The sequence below is a fragment of the Haliotis rufescens genome, unplaced genomic scaffold, assembly GCF_023055435.1.
Source record: "Haliotis rufescens isolate VD_foot unplaced genomic scaffold, xgHalRufe1.0.p SCAF_13, whole genome shotgun sequence".
Lineage (NCBI taxonomy): Eukaryota > Metazoa > Mollusca > Gastropoda > Lepetellida > Haliotidae > Haliotis > Haliotis rufescens.
The window spans coordinates 17,391,375-17,407,247 of NW_025963813.1; the positions used below are offsets into that span (position 1 = coordinate 17,391,375).

The window sequence follows — 15,873 nt, forward strand, 5'->3', positions numbered from 1 at the left end:
TTTACCACAAAAACACAGCGACATGTGTTGCCACTGGTAAAGAAAGCATTGCTAGATCGCTGACATGACAATGCTACGCTGACACCGGGAGAGGGATTTCTGTTATCTGAAGACATGCAAGCATGATTTTCACATTTACAGCAACAAAGTTTGATATAGTGCCAATTATTTCGTGAGTATGTTCGCAATATTCTCGAGTATGTAATAACGTGGGTTCCCAAGTGAATATTCACATATGTCTCGTATCTGTTTTGCAAATCTTGTCAAATTTCTCCTCAAATGTTTTTTTTCAGTTTTGTGGCATTTACTGTTAGTATGTTCTCACATCTTTTCCACGTGTGTGTTCTCATATCTGTGGCATATTCAATGTCAACGGGACTTCTTTTTCAGTTTACTCTCCGTAAGCTGTAGTACAATTTTCAGAGGGCATTGATTATGGTTTTATTATTACACGTCATTCGAATCTTATAAATGGACCCTGTTTTTTATTTTTGATCACAATTGACACCCCTTCCCCGTCCCCGACCCCAACCCCTCCCAACACTCAATGTTTATATGTGGATACGGACACAACATTCTGGGAATTGACTGTTGTGTGTCATCTGCGGAGACCGTTGTTCATTTAAGGCATCCCCTGTTTTTTTTGTAAATATTCGATAAGCTTGTATTCGTTTGGTCTATTCATGATGTATCCAACTCAATATAAGATAATGCTGTATGTTCAAATACTGCGTATAAAAATACTCACTCACTATATATTCAAAGATCAGGGATATTTGTTAAGAAAAGATTTGGTTGTTTTCATTACATAACTTTTATTCTATGTTTTTGTCTTTGGGCTGATTTGACGTTTTACGTGTTAAAAACAAAGTTTATGTTCATCATCAAAAGAGGGTAGTCTTACATGCACGTAAACGAAACGTCTTGTAAACACGTCGCATGACTGGTCACCTTGACCTGTTCTCTCGTTATCGGCCATGCCGAGCTGCCACCATCATATATATGCCAAATAACACCAGATAACACACATGTCGATTTTTTAGGGGTTGGTGTTGATAACGTTGGTTTGCTGTCGACGTAGACTACACCAGACCAAACTCGTTTACATATTGATCCTACCTGAACTTCGTTGTCAAGGTGAGTCTGGTTATCTCGATATTGAAGGTTTAGCGAAAGATGACGTCTTTCAATGAACACTTAAAGGGGGCACTACAAATGTGTGCGCCATATGCATGTAATACAAACGTATGCTTCTTAGGAATGCCCTTTTCAAATATCAGTGTGGTGTAATTACATCGTTGGCTCTTTACGCCGAGGACCCGGGTTCGATTCCCCACATGGGTACGATGTGTGACGTGATTTCCCGATGCCCCCAATCATTTGTCAATGTTCTATCAAGGACTGTGTGAATGTATATTAATGAATGCAACTATGACATGTTCTACCAATATATGTACCTTAAGAATGTTCTATAAATCACGATTTTCTGTCAAGTACTGTGAGAATGTCTATCAATGAATGCAACTATGAAATGTTCTATCAATATAAGTACCTAAAGAATGTTTTATCAATCTATGAACTTTGTGGAAGTCTCTAATGTAAAGTGACTGTGCGTCTTCAGCAATGGTCATCAGGTTGTTGTCATTTAGAACGTTGGAATGAAAATTCCATGACTGTAACTGTGCTAAATGTTCAAGCAAAGTGTTCTTTCAATAATCATGAATAAGTGATGATGCACACTTGAAAAACCAGAGGCAATAGATCATGACAATATTTATGTGGTAAAAAGCACATGCTGTATTGCGTTTTGAAATATAGACAGAGAATGTGGCTGACAGGTACGAGCAATTTTATAGCTTGATTGACTGGCGTTACAAAAAGGGATAAAAAGTAAGAAATGTATTGCCTCCACAATGTCTGAACAACTTCAGCTGATGAGGGGTTGGTAACACCTTTGTCTCAAAGATGACAACAGATGCAATACACTGTATGTCAACATTCTGCGATCAAATCGTACTATTACTATCTGTCACACGTGATATGAGTTTTACATTTCCAGAATGGAACTCTTCTGATAGTTTATGCTATGAATGGTTCACATGGTTGCCTGTGTAATTATGGCCACCTCGTTCTTCCCAACAGTTGTCCCAACCAGAAGTTTACGGCAAGGTGTTAAAACTTTACTGTTCACTGTTTATTCATATTAAAGTTTACAATGTTGCATCCTAAATGTCGGGTAAATACACGAATCAGAACATTATCTTTAGAATTATCTCATTTCATACAAATAATCACACAAAGTATTTTTAATTAAACTAAAGTTGACATTTCACTTTGTCTGAAGAGGATCCAAAAAGAACAAACTTTTCAAGGCTGTAGCATTATGACGTGTCTTTGATACAAAGAAACTTTCAGAGTATGGAAGTTAAATGGATAGTGTCACATAACAACGCTACGGATACTAAAACTTTGTAGATCGATATGTACTGAGAAGGAAATTGAAGAGACAAGCATTACAAAGTACAAGCTGCATGGTAATTTGATGCTTTGAAACATCATCACTGAAGCTGGATTAAGTCCATATGACATGCACCTGCAACATAGACAAACTTAAACACAATGTGCATGCCACTATGACAAAGGCGCTTACCTAAGCTGACGACGACAGTGAAATATACCATCAGAGAAATCCCTCCTCAAATCTTCACACTCCATTCACTATCGGTCTGCGTGTTAGTCCAGATTGGTTGCAATGTTCATTACTAGACTTGATAGAATGGATGGAGGGAGCTTAATGGTAAATCCTACAGCAAGCGTTCCGCTGTCTCCCTTCCGAGATAAGCTGCTGCGAAGAGCAGAAAGGAGATGCGACTATCGAACTGTGGAACGCTGCAGTAGAAAGAGGAACTGTCAATAAATGAGTCGCTGCCTTTGCTGATGATAACACACCTTCTGAGCAGCAAGACCAGGGTTGGCAGCAGTTCACGGAGAGGCGGGCCTGTCCACTTGCTGTACAGATAGACTATCTTTAGGTTTATTTGACATTATTCATGTTCTGAATTGCACTCTCTGCATTGAGGTATATGTTCCGATGTCTATTCAGCTTCTTAAAGGGGTTACTTAATCGTGAAATGTGGTAGTGGTTATATTTGTGAAATAGACACCATCTTTTTTTGTTTATTCTAGTGGGACAAACCTGCAACAATGAAACTTTCGGAAAACCATTTGGCTTACACTAAATACTGAACATTAGATAGTTTGTTTTACATAAAATCAAACACGCTTTTCAGTCACAAATATCACAAGTGTTTGGTAACAAGCGTATATCTTTGTGGTTCATTCTTAAGCAGAAACCCTAACTTATGTACAAAAAGATAATTTCAGAAGTACATACAGAGTTTGCTTCCTCAATACCTTCGCTATGGAGATAAATGATTGCAAATACTTTGAGAATAGAAGTTTTCAAAGACAAATTAGGAAGCTCCGCATTTCATACATGTATAAATACACGTATACAATATTTACTAATTTCCAATGTTTTTCGTTCAAGCATGAGTTAATTTCATGAGTATGTTGGAATATGGACATTCAATGAAATAACTTTTCACATGAGATCTCACAACTGGGATCGTCGTCGTAATGATGCATAATCATTTATTCATAATGATTCATTCATCATAATCATTCACCATAATTGTTATTTTCGTTTAACTATAAAGAACTCTATATTACCATACATGTAGTTACATTTTCCTATGAGTTAAACCGCCCTGAGTTCCATCATGCGTGTTTAATGTAAACACTGAAGAAGGAAATGGCGAGAACGATTCCATCTTCAACGACTAATTTAACATTGTTCATTGTGTATCCCGATGTAAAATTCATGAGACTCGAGACGGGCTGCCTACGGAAATCAGGACATGTAATAAGAGGATGTTGGTTGGGGTTAATTAAGCTTCACACGTTGTATCGGGGACACCTACGTGTGCTCACGAAGCTGAATGAGGTGTCTGCAGGTTTGCACTACTCTTCACAACACTATTTTCCTGGTATTTCGAGCAGTTCAGTGCAGATTGGTATTGATGACAAACCTACCACAGGCGGGACAAGAGAAAGAAAAACAATTATTATGTTTTGGTTCGCGTTGAAAATTAATTCGGAAAAGGTTTGGTTCAATTTGTATTAACAATTCAGTAAACATAAATAAATTTATAAATTTCAAACAAGGCATCGCACTTCCTACAACAAGGAAATCTAGACAAGGAATGGGCACTAGAGATTTGGCATAGCACCCCATTAAGTGTCACAGCTAAGGCCACCCTGTGCTTTCAACAGGAAGAAATGACAACTAATATTCTGATTATAAACAAACGTCAGTGCGACTCTCGCTATGACACTAAGAAGGCAGGCATCTTGTCAGCCAATCCTTTTTTTTACATGCCAGTGGTCTAGTGGACAGATCGTTTGCCCGAAGAGAGGAAGGTTTCAGATCCATGGTCGCGTCATACCAAAAGACCCTGTTACTCTGCATGGCCATCGGCGCTAGGGGGATAACAGCAAGGACTTTTCGAGTCATTGTAATATGTCTGAGTACGAAATTCATGTCAAACTGTGGCATGGTATCTCTCGACCAGACAATACAGTGATTGACATCATGAGCATTGGGATACGACGGCATCATAGACACGTGCATGCACGTCGCTATATAATTGCAATGATATTAAACGCGACGCTAAACCCTATTTAACCTTAACTCAATTCACCGTATAAAGGGATATGTCAATTGGGAGTTAATACGTCAGTTGGGTCTCCATATTTCACGTTGTCCTCATCACCAAATGAACATGTATAATTCATCAGTAAACATTAGTTAATGATTAAAATATTAATAGGGGATTTACACAGGCGAGTGTGCATGATATTATGTTATGAACGGTACATTTTCGTTTACTTTTTAAGGCCATGTTCAAAACCAAACCAATCTCATCATACTGGATAGATGATAATAAGCAGGCCAGCTGATCATGCCTTTATTGGTTAAAACGTCTTTACAAATTGACAGCTATTTTCTCCTCAATCCAGGTTTAATGAACAAAGGGTACATCTATTTCTTTGAAATATTCGAGACAATTTAAGAATGAAGTGTTGGTGTCAATTAGTATTCTAGAGGTTTATTTGCAGAAAATAAACACAAAAATATTCCTCAAATGTCAAGTTGATGGAATGTAATTTCATGGAAATTTGATACCGGTTTGCAATTGGGTTTAACTATAAATGAATGATTTAAATCTCTTCACTTGACATCGAACCAACACACATGCCATTCAGAAAGATACAAATGACTCTGTTTAACCTTAACATGTCAAACCCAATATGAAGTGGTTCCAGTAACAAATCTCCGAGCTGACCAGGGAGACCGTCTCAAGTTCGCAAACATGTGCCCAAATCACCTAATAAACTCCTTCAATGCAACAACAAGCCAGTCCACATATTTTATCCCGGATAACGTTAACATCTGGTCGTTATAATCGCCGTGTTTATTCAATAAACAGAGATTACAGACCATCGCGAAGCTTGCTGAAATAGGGAAGTACCGTGTTGTGGGCTTCATAGAGTTTATCTTGGCCTTGGCGGGCTGCATAACACTGTGGATAGAAAGCCAAGTGCCTATCGAGACGCGTTATTGCTGGAACGTATGCATAATTATCTTGTTTGTTATCAAGAGGCTAGTTCCCATATGGTGAACATTGTTCAACTACTTCAGCTGTCTTAAGCCGAAATATGTGTAGACATTATTTGTTGGGTTTTTTTAATGCCACATATCAGGTAAAGTATGTTATTGTCAGATGTACTGATGGATTATTTCAGTATTGAGTATTTGTCACGTTGATACGGAACCTATTTGCCATAGACATTCACCAACCCACACTTGATCAATTCTTATTCTTTTCAAGTAGAATAATGCCTCATCGGTTACGTTTCGTTGGAGTTTTGGAAGATTTTTTATGATCAGAATTCTTCGACCATTGCACAGCTGGGGTTCGGGGAAATCCATAAATGTTTTGTGGATGTACTTCAGTGTGTTTTAGTTATTATTGAAACGTGTTGCAACAATCGATGTTTATACAGGGGAGTTTTTTCTGAATATCGATTGTAATGTTTTTCACTTTGCCTTGTAAAATTATCAATACTTTGTACGTAAAGTGAATACATGCTTGTCATATTCAGTGTACAGTTATCCTGTTTTCTGAGAACAAGGATTATGAACACTGGATTAGATTAAAGATATAATTTTCAAAATAGTTCAAATTTTATTCTAAGATTGTTTGTTAATGGAAGAATAGTATAAGGTTCAGTGAGCATGCCATAGCAAGTGAGTGAGGGTGATTAATCCCCTCAGAGCGTACTTCTGTTTTATCACATCGTGTCGCTTGATGTGGGAGGAAAGCCTTAATTGCTGCAGATCTAAGAGGTTGAGCACTTTATGAAACCCACTGGTACAGACATGGTGCTGATAAACGAAGAAACAATCAGGGCGAATTTTGGAATCAAACCCACGCTATAGGTTTCTGGCAAGCCAAAAGACCTAATTTTACCCTACAAAGCGAAATGCCTTAGATTAGCCTTATATAAGATGACTGGGCCATCCCTATCTCTTTCATAGCTTTAGTACACATGTAGATGCATCGATCATTTGACACCATTATTCGGGTCTGCAACTGGAAAAAACCTCGGTTGCTATCACGAGGGACGAGTACGTATACACAGTCGGTATAAGACGAAACACGAACAGAAAGGCCCAATACTAATTATGACAAACCGTGACCCATTTCAGTCTTGCAAACGGTACAACGGACCTTATATTTTCTAGAGGCTATGGTTATTAACATTTGAGTTAATTGGGTACGTTGTCCTATTCCTGTAGGGCAAGCTCACACATTTCACGACACCGTCAATTATAGTTCTCATGTATGGACGTTTTACGGTGTCTGATGACAATTTAGATGGTCATATACATACTACTACCATATATACTAACCACAAGAAGTTAAAGACACGATTATTTCATATTACTAAAGTTAATTTTCGTGTCAGCGTTCTGTCTACTATGACAGATTAACTAAAGTCATATGAAAGAATCGGGTCTTCTTTAACTTATTTTGAGTAGCATATAATTTTCGAATGGGGTCTATGAACGAATCGGGTGTCCTTCTTTGAACTTCTTTGAATAGTATATAAGGTTCCATGAGGGTCCTCTAAGGTAACTTTCATATGAATATACATATGTGCACCTTTGGGTGAATAGCTACATGTAATCAGAGTGAGTGAGTATGACACTACGCCGGTTTTAGCAATATTCCAGCAATATCACGGGGGGGGGGGGGGGGGGCTTTAACCACAAGACTACCCCACCGCCCCACATGTAATCAGAGCCGTGTTGTGGGGATATACTACTTCGATGTGAAGCCACACCTACAACTACATGTACATTCTCATGCACAGAGCGTACGTTCATGTTTGTGGTTTACGGAGCTCATCATCCGATCATCGTTAATCATCAGCTGTTGTATGGCGAAGGATCAACTGGAAACAGTGCCGCGATAATGTCCGCATACCACGTATACGCAGTGGTTTAATTGTGCATACGTAGCGCATTAAATCCGCAAAAATATCCCGGTACTGTTGCGAATCGGCCTGGCCCAGTGGATAACAGGTAGGTAATTCTGAGCAGTAGTGTACGTGTTGTTACGAGTTAATTTTCAAACTGAAACGCAATGCTCCATTTATGAATCGGCTCGCGCAGAACCAAAGTGTGAAATCGGTAAATGACCACACAAGATCAATGAGTAATTCACAAACCACATTGAAAACTCAGATCTATGTTTACAAACACAAAGGGTTACGCAAACAACTGGCAGCAGCAATAATATGTAAGGTTCCATAATATGTCAGTGAATATATGAATGCGCCGAAAAAGGGTTATGTCCGTTATGGAATCCGGACCAGCTTCCAAAGCCGGCAGGAATTCGGTGTTTTCAAACAGGCACTTTTGCACATGGTAAGCAGGCAAGACGGAATGCCATAAAAGGCCTCGAATCGTCCTCGTGTCGCTTTAGGTACAGACAGCCTTCTAAAATTGTCCCATACCGAAACTTCTTGAACAATCGAGACTGTCATGTTTGTCAACAGCCAAGAGAGGTAACTCTAAATCACACTACCCGGAAAATATACGACAGCATTCTCTTCTGCCACATAATGTAATATAGGAAGCGGACGCTTGTCGCTAAGAACAGCGACGTTAGAAAACGCGCTAATTTCACTTCAAGTAATATAAAGAATATATGACTATTAACAAGGAAGCAAAAATAGCAAAATGAAACTGAAACAAACGTGAAAAGAATTTTGCAGGATAGGTTAAGGGTGTATGCATCTCTATAAAGAGCTCTTTGAACATTAAGGAGTGGGCACCTCTCATAAGTTGAAGCTGGGCTTCGTTGTTCAATAATTATTACAGGCAGAAATATCTGTGGAATTTTGCTGTACGCTGGAGGGCGACGTGTGCAAATGAGAATGATGTATAACCAAATTCCTAGGTATTTCGAAACCTTTGAATCATAATGCATTGCAATCGGATGCAATGTTCCTTTTAGGATCCATACATGTGTGTACACACATAACCGCCTCCGTGGTATTGCTGGTGGATAGAGCGTCTGCCCAAAAGACGGTAAAAATGGTACTTGTTGTACCCCGCCTGGTGCTCGGCATAGAGGGGGTAAAACAATGAATTGTCGGCATTGGAGTCTGTGTACTGTGTCTGAGTGGGGTATTCATGTTAAACTGCGGCATGGTATATCAGTGGGCGAGCACTTTTAAACTGGAACAAGCACAAACATACACTGAAATAATGCCCCTGCGACACACAGGCACGTCGCTATATAAGTGCAATAATCTTGAACGCGACGTGAAAGTCCATTTCGCCTCAGTTCACCTCCAGGATTCCATACCGACGCCAAATCAATTTTACACTGATCTCTCGATCAACATCAATTGTAGCTGAGTGGTCCCCCTTTGGTTATTCCAGGCTATTTAAGTTCCGGGCGCTGGTTATTTGGATTAAATCATTTGCTTTTCAAGATTTATATTCATTGGTCAGCAAATCCGTGGATCAAGACATCGTAATAGATTCCGATCTTGCCTCATAAATGAGATTCTTCCTGATACGATTATGCAGAGAGAGTGAGTGAGTATGGTTTTACGCCGCTTTTAGCAATATTCCAGCAATATCACGACGGGGGACACTAGAAATGGGCTTCACGCATTGTACCCATGTCGGGAATCCAACCCGGGTCTTCGGCGTGACGAGCGAACGCTTTAACCACTAGGCTACCCGAACGCCCACGATTATGCAGAAATACTTTATATGTAGTATAGAAATCCGGTATAAATGTAAAAAGTAAATAAATAAACAAAGATCGGATAGTTTCATTTAATCATAAATGAAATAACTCATAACTGCATTTTAACAACATTGTATTATTTTGAATATAAAAGACAAAACAAATTAGTTATGCGTTATGAAAAACGTAAAATACATAAATGGCATCCTGCTTAAATATGTAATACGGTATTAGAGGTGAGGAGAAATATGCAGGAAAACTCAGGAAAAATATACGCCTGTGTTACAGTACATGTGGTTATTAAGATGAAGCATGGATTACATACAAGACGGGATAAATTATAGTTCTACATCCTGAAGATTGACTCATTTCATGGTTGTTTTGATTCATTGGATAAATACATCAACAGATGCTCTTTCAAGGACATCGAGTACCGCTTCCTGGCATTTGTCCTATTTCTTGAGCTATGATGCTATTCTCATCAGTTGCAACAATAATGAACGAGGTGTGTATCTGTTAAGAAACATCGCGGATCCGGGATGAATTAGATATACTATACTTTTTTGTGTCACTTGAAAGGAATGTTTTTTATTTAAACATATTTTATTGTGGAATGTAAATGTCTTCAGAGTAACTATATATGTTAATTAAACAAACATAGTTTTGAACACCATGCAAATGTATTTCGTTTGAGTTGATGCAAGAATAAGTTGTTTCTTTATCACTGAAACACGAACTGTTGATGCATAATGAACTGAGTACAATGTATATGTACCTCGGTGCTATATCCCGAGCTGTAATATTGAACTATGTTTTAGAACTGAAAGTTATATTGTGTTTCTTGAATCCTTGATCCTCAGTGATATCGATTTACTCAGGTGCGATTATAGTGAATTTTCATTTCAGACTCTTGGTCTCCGTGGTCTAGTGGATGGAGCGTCTGCCCGGGGAGCGGAAGGTCGATGGTTAGATCCTCCGGCCGCGTCATACCAAAAGATGGTACTTGTTGTTTCCTTGCCTGGCTCCGAAGAGAGGGGATAAAACAAGGATTTGTAGGCTCGGTGTAAGAATGGTGTGTCTGAGTAGGGTATCCAAGGCATGGTATCTCAGTGGGATGACATTACAAAGCTGGCATACGTCCGAAAAAGTAAAAGCAACCACAAACACACGTGCATGCACGTCAGTATGTAAGTGAAATAATTTTGAACGCGACCTTAAACCATGTTTTACCTCACCTTCAGAGTCTTGGGTTCAGAGGGAAATCGATATTTTTCAAAGTGAAATAGCGCAGGATGACCCTGTGGTCTAAAGTGTGGCACTCGGCTGTGCAGAATTGCTCTCCTTAGATGTGTTAGGATCCGCGGGCTATGGCCGATCTACGGATCGCAGGTTTGAATTCCAGATTATGATCATCGCGTATCAGTTTTTAACTGATAAATGCCTGCAACCTCCCTCTGGCACTTTCCTTGAGATTCGGTGATACAACTGGGAACCTATTCAAAGTGAAGATGTGCAGGGCAAGAAACAAACACGCCGAGCTACAGGTACAGTTTCAGGTAGACTGGATGGCACGATTCCACTGATACTTTTCCACATCTACAAATTCGTTGAGACATTGTTGGTTGTAACCCTGGTTGTTTATGTACGCACACATAAACCACTATCAACTTCTTCGGAACCGACCATTGATAATGGTGGAAATTGAGTGCCACAAAAATTAGATTGTTGCAGGTGGTTTTTTTTCAAAAGAATTCAGGCTCATACTTTTGGAGCTGAAGCTTAAAAGGCACATCTAATAATCTCGATACAAAATCCGGCTGTGATTTTATCGAAAAAAATGAATTGTCCCCGAAATATCTTGAAAAACATAGATCTGCCTCATATTGTAAAAAAGAAAATATCTGCCACAAAAAATAACATTGTGCCAATTATTTGTGCGACTCATAGCTTTAATAAAAAAATATCTGGTTTTGCAGCTGTAGCTGAAACAAATTATCTGGTCTCACAAAATCTCAGATCCCCTAGAATATCAAATAGCCAATCAGATAAACGATGCGATAAATATGATGTGGTCACACATCCCGAAGTATATCACAAACTCTGCTGCAAATTAAATCATTTCGCATAATATAAGAAACGCATACGCTGAATGTAAAGTTACAAGGTTTCAAAGAACTTCATGCGACTCTTGCACAAAAGGTGTTTGATCAAAGTTACAACTTCCTAGGCCTCATCCAAGGTGAAGGTATTTCCAAACTTGACTCATCAGTAACAAATATCATATCCAGTCTTAGACGTTTACCACTTTGATGAATCCCACGAGCACGGCGCGGGTATGGTGCTGACAAACCTTGAAACACAATTTGAATTCGAACCCTCATTCATAGGCTTCTTGTGTGCCCAAGGGATGCAACTCTGCACAGTGATTAGCGGCGTCTTTGACGACTGGCCAACCCGTGCCCCCTTCGGTACAGTAATTATCATATTCTAGCGACAAAAAAAAAATTCTGTTCTAGATAGTATGTTTACAACAGGTCAGCATCCTCCGCTAATACTCTCGATGTATCTAATATTGTTTCATTCCAGTGGGAGGCAAGGGTGGCCCAGTAGTCTAAGGCGCCGCGATTCGCTGTGCAAAGTTGCGTCCCTTGGACACGCCATAAACCTATTATTGTGGGTTCGTGTCCCGGTGCGCCCCGTTTATGTTTCTAGGTTTGTCAGCACCAAACCCGTGCTCGTGGATTTCCCCGAAGTGGTAAACGTCTGAGACCTGCATCACTTCGGGCTTTCCTCCCACATTAAGCTGACACGCCGTGATATTAATAATGTTAAAACGCAGCATTAAACCGAACTCACTCACTCACTCATCCCGTGGAAAATTAAACCATTAACCCTGACACTGAACTTGTGTATTGTTTAATTAATGTATATGCCGAGAAGGCCATACAACAGCAATGACGACAAAGGCGCAACAATTACCTGTCAATGTACATGCACCATAGATTATGAAACACAACTTCGGATAAGATCGATCTTATTTCAAAGACGATAATACGTTTTCTCTTTCCAATCCCATGCCCATTTCATACCTGCAACACAACGCTGAAGAAAAGTGTTCCATTAAGCCCTTATTATTTAAGAATAAACCCTTGTGAGAGAATAATAATCAAAATAATAAATACATTAATTATATACACGTCAACGCGAGGTTGGCTTCCAATCATTTTTGGATGGCTGTATTGATGTTAAACCTTTTTCTTGGCTTTTGTTAAAATCATTTGAAAAAAGAATTGAATAATGTTCTTTGTTCAAATTTTGTATGGATGTAATTTTGAAAGATAATGCTAAATTGCCTTCCAGCAAAACGATTTGCTCACTGCCGGTTCATAAAATACCTCCTACGTTTTGTCAAAGGCAATTGTCACGTTATAATTCACTCACGGAATCCTTATTGAATATGCATGCGTTTCTGAAATATACCCATATTAGTTTTCCATTTGCTGCACGACGAAGAAAACCAATTAGTATTTTGCATCAAAGAAATCATATCAAGTATGCATCACATTCCCGGATTTTACCTGTGCTGTATTCCAATTTACAGAAATCAACAATCTATCTCCAAGAAGATGTGTAGTTTAGGAATATCAAGATTGATTGTTGATATATCCGTTCTTGTTCTATTGAGTAACAAATGCAAAACATCATTGTTCCTAAATTATCTCACTTGAAAAATGTTGAAAGAAACAAATGCTTAGCTGAAATGACATTTGCACTCACTAGAAAGTGTCAGTTACAAAACATCTACAGTAGTTGATTCTGCACTCACATTTCAATTCATGAATTCTGTCAAAATGTCATTTGTGATGAAATTAGAATGTTGTATAATACAAACGCCAATGTAAAAATTCGTCAATGTGCGGTTGATTTCATGGCATTAGAATATCGATTTAATTAGCTTCATCTAGTAACCCCCCAATAGGATCATACGTGGTTTGAAATCAGTTTGAAATGAGTGCGTTTTCAAGCACCAGGTTTAGTTCACCTGTGACCATTGTTTCCGTCACTGACTCGGGACTCGCAGGGCTGTCACACAACCTGGATAAGGTATCAATAGTAACGATTGTAATATTTATTTTTTGTTGGTTACATTCTGCTTCGCTTAACAAGCTGAGGTTTTTTTATTATGTGTTGGTTTTCAAGTCGGCCTCTTTTATGCTACAATCATCTGGAAGCTAATTGGTGGTATGAGCTATTATCGATATTTATATCTGATTTGGACGTAAACCTGTTTCTTCGTTCCAGAAAACCTGAGGCAGTAATCTAATAAAATGTCAATTTATACCCTACATTTAACTCATTTACGGTACCGTGAATAAAGTTGATGATATTAGTACAATTTTATTTCGATCCCTCAAAGGCGCTTCCATACAGCATCACAAAATGACGAGTTTTTACAACAAAGCGTGTATTCATTGCTAGCCACAGAAACCTTCCACGTGGATTACATTCGTTTTTCATAAATTGTTTTTATGAAAGATAACTTTATGTCATTATCAAATTTAATAACTTGGGATGTTGTTGGATTTGCAGATCAATATTTAAACTCAATACATTATCACCGACATTAAAGAAAAACTGTACTGAATTTACAAAAGTAAAGTGCCCAATCATGACTCGATCCGGAATCAAATTGATGTCGACATTTCTGGATTGCAGATTTAAAAATATTTTATACCAGTGCATAACTGCTGTAACATGAAATTTTATATGAGATAATGGAACATTAAAATACAGCGAATAATGATATTTGGGAAATTTATTTTTAGCTACCCTTGAATATTTGAAGAATATTTTGAATCATGTGTTTTTCCCTGCGAAAGAGCATGTAAAACAATAATCAAATCTGCCATGCAAATATAACAAAACGATATGAAAGTGTGCATTATATGAATAAGGTATGGGGCTGAATTGGTTTAAAAAACCCAAAGAAACTGAATATTTGGCTAAGTTATATATCATTACTTGTCTATACACATTGTCGTGTTATGTGTTGATTATGCGTATTACTATAATATGGTAGTTATTTAAAAGTAGATTTCAAAATGCTTATGTTCAATCACAAGATTGGCAGGTACCAGACCAGTTGTTTATATACTCTCTACAGAACTATGCATGCTAATTTATTTTAAATTGAAGCTGACAACAACATCCTGTCAAATCTATTTATTTATTAAACTGCGATCTCTGCCTTCAAACTATTTGCCTGAATCCATAAAGTGTTACAATGTTCCGAATGCACTGCAGCGGAAGAGTACATGAATATGCGTTTGAATTACCGTGAAAATTGTAATTTCTTTCTCCAACCAAAAGCAGAAGCATACTACATACAAGTAATCTCCACATGAACGCATTCGGAAATACAATAATTTTGAACACACATGCATATTATTGCTAACGTAAGTGACAAAGTGCATGACTTTCGTAAGTAACCAAATGCACCATCAGCCTTTGAGATGTAGTGAGTGAGTTGGATTTAACGCCGCTTTTAATATATTTCCAGTTATATCGCGGCGTGTCAGCTTAATGTGGGAGGAAAGTCCGAAGTGATGCAGGTCTCAGTCGTTTACCACCTCGGTGAAACCTACGAGCACGGGTTTGGTGCTGACAAACCTAGAAACATTATCGGGGTGAACCGGGATTCGAACCCACAAACATAGATTTCTGACGTGCCCAAGGGACGCAACTCTGCACAGCGAATCGCGGCGCCTTAGACTACTGGGCCACCCGTGCCCCCCTTGGGGAAGTAGAAAAAGTAGTATCCGGAGGTGTGGGAATAGTACGAAGGGTGGCTGAAAAGACCTGAGCCTTATAATAAAGGATGTGAAGCAGACCCTTAACAGTTTGCATGACATTGTATAAACTACAATACTTTCCAGGCATAAAGCCTGCACTGAACCAAATATGCAACCTGGCAACACATTTCTGGAGTCACCAATCAACTAGGTTTTCTTTGTTGCAGATAGTTTTCAAGCATCTCCAACTGAAAGGGCTAACAATTATTCATGCGGACATGGTGTCAACTTTAGGAGATGATCCTCCTTCATTTTCGACTGTAAGAGGTGGGCAGCAGTGTTCAAGACGAAAAGGCAGGGTCTTGAACACGACTGCAACCGCTAAGAAAATGTAATAAACTTCATGACATGATAAAGCATGATCTTTAGTGTGTTGTGAACATTCTAATGAATAAAAGTAACAAAACCCTTACCATATCCATAAGAAATCTCTGCTAAAACAGTGCCCATCATGAGCATGTGTTTATCAATCACAATCAAATAATGATGACGCCAGGTGTTTGCAGAAACGTGATCTTATCATGTCCCAGGGGTGGAACCCGTCACAAACACATGCAAAAGCAAGTCAATTGTTCACCTCAACAAACATTGGAAAGAAGGGTACATGGTACAAGTAAAAAAGA

General features: G+C 38.6%; 1 protein-coding gene and 1 long non-coding RNA gene across 2 annotated transcripts in view; one reads left to right on the forward strand and one right to left on the reverse strand.

Annotated features, from left to right (window-relative positions):
• Positions 1-2,970, reverse strand: part of LOC124132228 (orexin receptor type 2-like) — a 119,086-nt gene extending 116,116 nt beyond the window's left edge. The window contains exon 1 of the mRNA XM_046496011.2: positions 2,651-2,970. The gene's annotated coding sequence lies outside the window, so the exon portion shown is untranslated. The remainder of the gene's footprint in view (positions 1-2,650) is intronic.
• Positions 996-15,587, forward strand: LOC124132229. Its single transcript, XR_006860763.2, has 3 exons — positions 996-1,137; positions 10,305-10,470; positions 15,418-15,587. It is a non-coding gene; the product is annotated as an uncharacterized LOC124132229 (long non-coding RNA).
• Positions 15,588-15,873: the final 286 nt, after the last annotated feature.